Genomic DNA, 9,442 nt, shown 5'->3' on the forward strand with positions numbered 1-9,442 from the left:
ACCACTTAGCTGACCAGGGTGGCAGTGTGTGATGGTGGGCGAATCCATTGTGGTATGATGTTGGGGAGTGCCAGTGGTCAGTGGGTTGGTCCACGAAGGCCGTGGTTGGTCACTCAGTGGTCACCTGGGGGTCAAGGCTGCAACCCCATTGGTCAGGACACAAAGGCTCTGCTTCTTCCATTATCCACCTTCTGGATCAGTGACCAATGATCGTGCAGGATGAGCGTGACGTCACGTGTGTCCTGACCAACAGGGTTGCAGCCTTGACCCCGCGGGTGACCACTGACCACTGAGTGACCCACCCACTGACCACTGGGACTACCCCACACCACACCACAGTGGACTCGCCCGGGGACTACACAAGGCCACCCTGGCCAGTCAGTCAGTCAGTAGCCTTAGTGGAAAATAAATGAGTTAGACCGGAATTCTAAAATGCTTACTATGGGAAAGAGGGAAAGGGAGAGGTGAGAGGAGGGAGGAGGTAGCATAAGAGGAGGTGAAAGTGAGTTATGCACTGATATATCCGTTAGATATTGCGATTTGAATCTGTGGAGGGATAAATATTAACAGACTCTAATTTCCATCACTATTGCTACCAACTCCTCCTCACACATCACCAGCATCAATAATAGTGTACAGATCCCCAAGACGTTCATGTTGCTGGTAGAGAAGCCAAGTCATTCTCGAAGTTTATGAATTGACTATCATCCTGCTTATTGTGTGTGTGTGTGCGTGTGTGTGTGTGTGTGTGTGTGTGTGTGTGTGTGAGAGAGAGAGAGAGAGAGAGAGAGAGAGAGAAAGAGAGAGAGGGGGGGGGAACCTATCTTCAAATTCGGTAGGACGGAACTGGTCAGTATTGTGCACGTCTGTTATGTTCCTCCAGCCTCCAGTCCTTCCCACCCTCTCACCACCTGCATATTGACCACCCCTCACTCTGAGAACCTCACGGTCTCACTCCTCACCTTCCCTCACTTTCCCTCTCCTGTCTCGATCTTTTCGCCTCTCCTTCCTCCTCCCTTCTTTTTTCCTAAATCCCTCTCCCTCACATTTCCCTCACCCTTTCTACTTCCCTCCCCTATCCCATGTTCCTTTTTCCTTTCTGCTCTCCTTTTTTTCTGTTTTCTTTCCACTTTTCCAATTTCCTTCCTTTTTCTTCTTTCTATCCCTCCCTTCCCCTCCCCTCCCGTCTTCCCCTGTCCATTATATAAGAAGGGACAAAAACAGTGGTTGGCCTGAGAATAAAGATGCACCTCAACGTGCATGTCCAGTCGTACAATGAACTGATACTGATATGCAGTTTTCTATCCGCGACTAATACTTGACGAAACTGGACCACCAGTTATTCAGCAATATTTTTATTATATATACGAGTACTGCCTGTGCTATAAATTGTACTCAGGTATGCAGGTTGCATTCCTTCTTCCTCCTTTCTATCTTTATCAAAATACTTTCGTTTTCCCATCCGTTTCTTGTCCTTGTGCTGACGTGACAGCTGCCATAGCTCTGTGGCTCTGGTGACTGGCACATTGAACAAACCAGCTGACAACGATGGTGAGCTCAAAGCAGGCCAAGCTTTGTCAGCGACCGAAAGTGAGTTTCTACACTGAAAGCCATTTCTATATGGGGGTACTCCAGTACGACATTCCACCCAGGAATCGTGGCCCTGGCTTAATAAACTTCAGAACTTTAGCATTTCGGGCGAGCAAGGTTGTAATTTTAGCACTTTTCGTATATTCTGCACTGGATGACCTATGACCCCTGACCTGGCCGATATAGGTTATGCATGTATGAGGCACACTTGTGGTACTCATTAACGACTATAAGCATGCAAAGTTTCATTCGATACCATCCACCCACTGTGGAGCTAGGGAACTGGAAATTCGTGGAATGGCCCACCACAGGTACAACTTCTAGGTGGTGCTGCCAGCGACCGAAAGTGAGTTTCGACACTAAATGTCATTTTTGTATGGAGGTACTCCAGTGCAGCATTCCACCCAAGAAACATAACCCAGGCTTAATAATCTTCGGAGCCTTAGCACTTCGCGAGAGCATGGTCGTGATTTTAGCTCTTTTCACCATTTTCGTATTTGATGACCCTTGACCCCTGACCTGGCCAATGTAGCACATAGGTGTACAGTAGAAAGTTGTAGTACTAGTCAATGTCTATAAGCATGCAAACTTTCATTCAGTTTCATCCAGTGGCTCGGGCACTAGGGGAGCATTTTTGAAAACCAGTACTGGTTGCCAGGAACGGTGAGGCCAGTCTTTAAGGGTTGCCACTCGAAAACTAGAGGAGAGAGAGGAAAAATGGATGGCTCACTTCCAACAGGAAATGACCTCAAGATGACGCCCAAGGACGTCAGAGCTTTCTACGCCCATTAGTAATGCTTCTACAGCTCAAAACGTGAAAAGTACGAAAAAAGCGGGTTCTCGGACGTTGGTAGGCAACTACTAGCTGCACCATGGAAGTGGCCATATAGTTATCAACGAGTGGGGTCTTCAGTAACACCTAACCGTTCTCTCTGTCCATCACGGACCAATTGACCATTCAGCTTACCTGGGTGGCAGTGTGTGATGGTGGGCGAGTCCACTGTGATGTGGTGTGGGTGAGTCCCAGTGGTCAGTGGGTTGATCACTCAGTGGTCAGTGGTCACCTGGAGGTCAAGGCTGCTACCATATTGGTCAGGACACAAAGGCTTTGTCTATTCCTTTATCCATCTTTTGGACCAGTGACCAATGGGCGTGCAGGATGAGCGTGACGTCACTTGTGTCCTGACCAATAGAGTTGCAGCCTTGACCCCCGGGCGACCACTGACCACTGAGTGACCAACCCACTGACCACTGGGACTCCCCCACACCACACCACAGTGTACTCGCCCGAGGAAAACATAAGACTACCCTGGCCAGTCAGTCAGTCAGTAGCTTTAGTGGAAAATGCCTGGGGTGGACGTGTACCGGTACTCTAAATAAGCGGGAGAGGGAAGGGGAAAGGGTGGTAGGAATTTTAGAGGTGAGGGTAGGTGAGTCAGTGAGTAGGTAGATAGGTGTTGATAGATAAAAATATATTTACTGGTATGTAAATACTAATAGAAGGATATATATATATATATATATATATATATATATATATATATATATATATATATATATATATATATATATATACATACTAACTGACACCGCCATCACCATTCCTGCCTCTTTCTACTGTCACAATAAGCACAACTTCCATCACCCCAGGATATTCATGGGTTTTTCACGGGTTTCGGAAGTAGATTAGCGTCGTGTCTTTGTGTGTGTGTGTGTGTGTGTGTGTGTGTTACTAGGCTACGCAACTGCAGATAAGGAGGTCAGATTTGCAATGTCCATCCTTCTCTTCTTCCTTCTTCCTGTCTTCTCATTTTCCATATCCCTCACCCCTGCAACCTGACATTCTTCCCCCTTTCCAGAGCATTAGCCGGCCACCAGTTCAGATATTCAGTAGTGTTGATCTGGTCTGAACATTTGCGGGTAATGTTGCGGCCGTAATAATCTACTTATAGGGAGAATGGTTAACATATAAGTGTATTTTATATAGTTCATACGACAGCAGCGCTCCAGCACGTTTCAATGACGTGTAGACAGTAATTCTTAAAACTGTTGTTGCTGTTTTGTGTGTGAATGTATAGCTCGTGACTGACATGCAGAATCAAAATTTGTCTGTCGTTTTATCCTGGGGCTCGTTAATGAGAGAGGTTGACTGGGCAGTGGGAAGGTGGTCTTTTAAGTCATCAAAAACGTTAGTCTGTCATTTTATTAGTCCACTTGCGGAATGCTTGTGAAGGCTGGCTGTACGAGTATCCATTCTCCTGACTCCTCACTCGTATGTTCCGCTTCCGTATGTGTTCAGTGACCAGTTCAACGCATTACTGGAGATAATGGACAATATGGAGAGTGTCTTTATTCTCACACCAAACATGTTTTTTGCTCTTCTGTACGGGAGGAAAGAGTGAAGGGGTGGGGAGGGGACAGTAAGGGCGGGTAAGGAGGGAGGTTGAGTTCCCAGGGTGTGGTGGTCAGTATGCAGGTGTAGGGATGGCGGAGGGTGGGGGGGGGTAGTAGGGAAGGAGGGCGGGAACGTACAGTACCATTGCAATAATGACCATCGTCACCTAACCTGCCTCTCTCTCTCTCTCTCTCTCTCTCTCACACACACACACACACACACGCGAGAGAGAGAGAGAGAGAGAGAGAGAGAGAGAGAGAGAGAGAGAGAGAGAGAGTGTGTTACAAAGAAATACATTAACACAATTATTTTCTTTCATTCTTCTCTGTCCGGCTGTATCTTGTATTCCTGTTCCCCATATTTCCTTTCCCACTGCATCTTATATTTACTTTTGCCAACCATTTCTCTCTTTCTCCCATATCTCATGTCTTTCATTCCAACAGTTTCTGCCCTACTGTATCATTGTTTCTTTTCCTTCCCTTGACATTTTCTCTCCTACAATGTTTTAAATTTCATTCCCTCCAACCGTACTGTATGTGTCTTACTGTATCTCAATTTTCCCTCCAGTCATTTACTCTCCTTCCGTATCCTCTATTTCATTTCCCCAACCAGTCCTGTCCTCTGTGTCTTATATATATTTCTCCCAGTAGTTTTTCACCATCTGCTTTATATTAATATATATAAAACAATTACAGCTTTAACTCTGTGGCTCTGGCCAGCAGGAAGACCCGACCATCCTCTCTGTACTTTCTGACCAGCTGACCAGTGGCCATTCAGCTGACCAGAGTGACTGTGTGTGATGGTGGGCGAGTCCACTGTGTGTGGTGTGGGGGAGTCCCAGTGGTCATCGCGTTGGTCACTCAGTGGTCAGTGGTCACCTGGGGGTCAAGGCTGCAACCCTATTGGTCAGGACACAAAGGCTCTGCCTCACCCTTTATCCACCTTTTGGACCAGCGACCAATGGGCGTGCAGGATGAGCGTGACGTCACTTGTGTCCTGACCAATAGGGTTGCAGCCTTGACCCCCGGGTGACCACTGACCACTGAGTGACCAACCCACTGACCACTGGGACTCCCCTACAACACACCACAGTGGACTTGCTCGAAGACTACACACGGTTACCCTAGTCGCTGGTCAGTCAGTCAGCAGACTTTAAAGGAAATGTTAGGGCTGGACTTGTACTAAAAAAAATACGGCAGTGTGGAAGGCGGGAAAGGGAGAGATGAGAGAGATGTAAGGGAGAGAGAACGCGAAGAGACGAGGGCGAGAGAGAAATTGATCAGAAAACGATATATGAATAAATGAATATTAACCTATGTATTTATTGAGGGATAGATATTTACCGTTACTCACCTCTATCACTGCTCCTGCCACCTTCACCTCTCACACCTGCAACAACAACACCACAACTTCCATGGCCCCACCACCTGCATGATGATGTGTGAGGATGGAAGTTATTCACAGATTTCAGGAACAAATTATCTGTCATCTTGCCGTGTGTGTGTGTGTGTGTGTGTGTGTGTGTGTGTGTGTGTGTGTGTGTGTGTGTGTGTGTGTGTGTGTGTGTGTGTGTGTGTGTGTGTGTCGGTGTCTGTGTCTGTGTGTGTCTGTGTTTGCATTCTCATTATATGAAGCTGCAGCTCTGGTGGTCAAATTTGCAATGTTCTCTCCCTCAACTTCCTCCTTCGCTTCTTTCTTGTCGTTCCCTCCTTCCTCTTTGCCACCTTCCCTCACCCTGGCAGTCTGACCATCTGGCTCCTTCCCTGAATGAGAATTAATCAGTACATTGTTAAGCTGCTGAAAATTTACATTACGTCACTGCTATCTCTGCCTAGGTGATGTTGCTTGATGTAATACCAAACTTTTGGGTAGACACATCAACGTATGCGTACTCCATATAGTGCATACCCCACCAATCCATTATTAAATTGCGGATGACAAATTTTCCTAAATTGCGTGCTTTTGATGTTTCTTTTTCTGCATGGATATAATTTCGTATAATTTTGCGGCTGACCGAGTCAAAACTTCTTGGTGTCGTTTAATTCTGGGGCACATTAAAGACTGTGGGGCGGGATGGACGGCGTCAGGCGTCGGGGAGGTGGGGGGTCTTTAAAACTTCACCAACGTATTAGTATACAAGGTTGATAGTAAACTTATGGAGTCCTTAGAGAAGCTCACTGCATCCCTCTTCCCAGCTTCTCGCTACGTTGTACCGCGTCAGTGTGTGTTCAGTGACCAGTCCTGTGCGATGGAGTCAAAAGGAACAATGGAGACAATGGAGAATTTGGAGTGTTTATTCTTGCACCAGATCTTTATATTTTTTTAAATCCATCCCTCTATATGGAGGTGGGGGGACGGGGAAGAAGGGTCATGTGGGGAGGAGAGGGGAAAAGAAGCAAAATGGTGATGGGTGAGGGAGGGAAGGAGGGAAGGTGAGGGTTGAGTTCCCAGAGTGGGGTGGTGAATATGCAGGTGCAGGGAAGGGGGGAGGGAAGTAGGGAAGGAGAGAGGGAATACAGAATACCATTGCAAATACTGACCATCCTCACCTGGCCTGCACCTCTCTCTCTCTCTCTCTCTCACACACACACACACACACACACACACACACACACACACACACACACACACACACACACACACACACACACACACTGAGAGAGAGAGAGAGAGAGAGAGAGAGAGAGAGAGAGAGAGAGAGAATGGTAAATGTCGTTCTGACAACCATTCCTTTCCTTCTGTATCTCACTTCTTTTCCTCCACAACTTCTGCATTATTGTATCTTATGTCTCTTCCCTCAACCTTTTCCTGCTCACGTATCTTACATTTTTATCCTTCCTACCAATTTTGTTCTTCAGATCTATCTCAGTTATTTTCTCTCAAGCCTGTTTGTTCTTCTTTTATACAGTATGGTTTTTTCTTTTCTCCTAATTATTTCTGTCGTATGTCCTACGTATCTTCCCTCCAACCATTTCCCTCACCCTACACCATCTTAATATGCCTGACGTAAGACCAGGTTCAATTAAGTGGTTCTGGTCAGCAATGAAGCTCAGACCGTTCTTCGTGTCCTTCCTCACTGACCAAGTGACCATTCAGCTGACCAGGGTGGCAGTGTGTGGCGATGGACGGGTTCACTGTGGTGTGGTGTAGGGGAGTCCCAGTGGTCAGTGGGTTGGTCACTCAATGGTCAGTGGTCACCAGGGGGTCAAGGCTGCAACCCCATTGGTCAGGACACAAGTGACGTCACGCTCATCCTGCACGCTCATTGGTCTCTGATCCAGACGGTGGATAAAGGGTGAGGCAGAGTCTTCCTGTCCTGACCAATGGGGTTGCAGCCTTGACCCCCGGGTGACCACTGACCACTGAGTGACCAACTCACTGACCAATGGGACTCCCCTACACTTCATCACTGTGGACTCGCCCTGGAGCTACACAAGGCTACCCTGATCAGTCAGTCAGTAGCCTCAGAGGAAAATATATTGGCCAGGCGTGTACCCTAAAACACCTATGATGGAAAAGAGGAAAAGGGAGAGATGAAAGAAAGGGAGAGGGAGGTAGGAACTGTAGAGTAGGTGAGGATGAGTGAGACAACGATTTGGTAGACGGATATATACTGATAGATATATTAGTAATATTAGCTGATTATTACTGATAAATAGATAGTTATTGGCAGATGATAAGTATTCGTTGACAGTTTCATGTTCATGAATACTGTCACTTACCACCAACACCATTCTGATCACTCCCTGCTTTCACAACAACAACAAATGATAGCTCCCTAAGGCATCAGTGTTGATGGATAAAGATAATTCTCAGATATCGAATTAACTATCATCCTGCTGTGTGTGTGTGTGTGTGTGTGTGTGTGTGTGTGTGTGTGTGTGTGTGTGTGTGTGTGTGTGTGTATAATACTAGTGTTCTAAATATGAAGTCTGGTCGTCCTCCCGTCCTCTCCTTGTTCATCACTGACCAGTGACCACCTCAGTGAGTCAAAGACCACTGCTGACCAGTGTCCAGTAGTGTGTGGTGGTGGGCGAGTCCACTGTGGTGTGGTGTGGGAGAGTCCCAGTGGTCATTGGGTGGTCACTCAGTGGTCAGTCAAAGCTGTAACCCATTTGGTCAGGACACAAATGACGTCACGCTCATCTTGCATTACCAGTGGCGTGCTTCGTGTGTGTGTGTGTGTGTGTGTGTGTGTGTGTGTGTGTGTGTGTGTGTGTGTGTGTGTGTGTGTGTGTGTGTGTGTGAGATCATTCCCATGGTGGTGCAGGTCAGATAAGGATGGTCAGTATTTGCAATGGTATTCACGCTGTTATTATGCTGTTCCTCCCTCTCGATCTTTTCCTGGTGCACATTGACCACCTCACCCTGGGAACCCAATCCTCACCCCCCTACTCCCCACCCTCCCTGTCCTCATCAACGTGGAGGGAGGGACAAAAACTGGCGTTGTGCGAGAATGACACATTCCAAATTATCTGCCATCTCTATTGCTGCTTTGATCTCCAGCCCACTGGACTTTTGGTGGTATGCTTAATAATTGCAGCACTTCACATTTGTGCGATCGGCGTACTCCACAAGAGGATTCCACAAAATGTCCATATGCTTCGTCACAATTGGGTTATGGGGTGACATTGGTAAGCCTGACGGTACAAGAAGAGTACCATAGTTTTATAGTATATTAATGTATAATTTTTATATGAAAACGATTGTAAACAACCTTCTAGTCTTTCACATTTCTTTTTTGGCAATTTTGGCATTGAAAGATTGCACAAATGTGGCATTCCACAAAGAATCTAATTTGTTTAAGTATACCAAGTGACGTGGCGTGCGACTCGTGGTCTGCACATTTTTGTATAAGCATACGACCATTTATTTTACGTTCCCGATTCTGGGTCCAACAGATCTCGTGCGTGCCTAAGGCTTGCACGTGTCACCGCTTAGACGGAAATAACCTTTGTTCATAGTGAGCACACACTATGTCTCATTCAGGACTGGTGTGATAGTATTAGCGCTTCTTTCCCTCTTTTTTTGGAAAGTAATATAGAGGTGTACATTCTTCATTTTTCCTTGACGGGGTGTAAAACAATAATTGTACACTTAGTTTCCCTCAAGGCAATACAAACAGTTTTAAACTCAGGTTCTGGATTGTCTACTGATCCTTGTTAACCAACTGCTGATCAAGGAAGAATGCAGAAACCCTGGGAAAGTCCAGTGGTATGGTACGGGGGAGTTCAGTCCCAGTGGTCATCGGGATGATCATTAAGTGGTCAGTGGTCACCCGAGGGACAAGGTTTTCACGCTATTGGTCAGGACACAAGTGACCTTACGCTCATCCCTCACGCTTATTGGTTTTTGGAACCTGGGGCGGAGTGGAGGAGAGAGTAGGGAGGGAATGATGGTGAGGGAGGGGAGAGGAGTTAGGAGACTGCTGTCGGGATGAGGGGTGCGTGGAAGAGG

This window comes from Coenobita brevimanus, chromosome 57, assembly GCF_032717465.1.
Source record: "Coenobita brevimanus isolate Jiangsu-jjx chromosome 57, ASM3271746v2, whole genome shotgun sequence".
In the NCBI taxonomy this organism is placed as follows: Eukaryota; Metazoa; Arthropoda; class Malacostraca; order Decapoda; family Coenobitidae; genus Coenobita; species Coenobita brevimanus.